Source organism: Theropithecus gelada, chromosome 14 (genome assembly GCF_003255815.1).
Source record: "Theropithecus gelada isolate Dixy chromosome 14, Tgel_1.0, whole genome shotgun sequence".
Classification (NCBI taxonomy): Eukaryota; Metazoa; Chordata; class Mammalia; order Primates; family Cercopithecidae; genus Theropithecus; species Theropithecus gelada.
The window spans coordinates 19,316,149-19,317,479 of record NC_037682.1 but is presented as its reverse complement, the minus strand read 5'-3'; positions in this window follow the sequence as shown (position 1 = coordinate 19,317,479).

Below are 1,331 nucleotides of genomic sequence, written 5' to 3'. Positions count from 1 at the left end.
AGCTTCAGCTTGACCACCTCCAGTGACAGTGACGGAGACCTCACTGCCTGCTGCTGGGCATCAGTTTGAACTGCTGGAAAGCGTAGGCCTTTATAGCAAGGCCATTAAAGGCTGGGCTCTGGATCCCACGCTGTTATTATTATTATTATTTTGAGACAGAGTCTCACTCTGGTGCCCAGGTTGGAGCGCAGTGGTGCAATCGTGGCTCATTGCAGCCTCCACCTCCCAGATTCAAGCAACTCTCTTGCCTCAGCCTCCAGAGTAGCTGGGATGACAGGTGTGCACCACCACACCTGGCTAATGTTTGTATTTTTAGTAGAGACGGGGTTTCACCATGTTGGCCAGGCTGGTCTCAAACTCCTGGCCTCAAGTGATCCACCCGCCTCAGCCTCCCAAAGTGCTGGGATTACAGGTGTGAACTACTGCACCTGGCCTCATTGTTATTATTATTAATCATAACTTTTTTTTTTTTTTTTTTGAGACAGGGTCTCACTCTGTCACCCAGGCTGGAGTGCTGTGGCACGATTATGGCTCATTCCAACCTCCACTTCCCAGTCCCAAGCCATCCTCCCACCTTAGCTTCCTGAGTAGCTGGGACTGCAGGCATGTACCATCATTACCTCAAAGGCCCCAGGCCGCTGGTGGAAGTTGGGGAGCAAACCAGCCATGGGGATATTGTGATGGAGGGGTGTACAGGATATTAAGGGACACAAAGTATTACGTAATTCAGATGGGGGGGGGTGAGGGAAGGCATCCGGGAGAAGGTGACCCTTGAACCGAGGCTTCAAGGATGGGAGGAGTTGGTAAGACAGAGAAGGGGTAAGAGCATTTGGAGTGGAGAGAATGGCAAATGCAAAGGCAAGGAGCCATGAAAAGCAAGACCAGGGTGATGTAAGTGGGCTTTGCTACCCACATGTGATGGCTTCTGCAGCACCAGCCATCCTGCTCAGATTGCCACAACAAACCCTTTGTTATAGCTGGAAACCAGGGAGCAGAATATAAGGAGGCACCTGGACAGACCTGAGAAAGGGCACCTCCTGGCCGAGCATAGTGGCTCACACCTGTAATCCCACCACTTTGGTAGGCCAAGGCAGATGGATTACTTGAGGTCAGGAGTTCGAGACCAGCCTGGCCAACATGGTGAATCCCCGTGTCTACTAAAAATACAAAAAATTAGCCAGGCATGGTGGTGTGCACCTGTAATTCCAGCTATTCAGGAGGCTGAGGCAGGAGAATCACTGGAACCCAGGAGGTAGAGGTTGCAGTGAGCCGAGATAGTGTCACAGCACTCCAGCCTGGCGACAGAGCGAGACACTGTCAGACAGACAGAT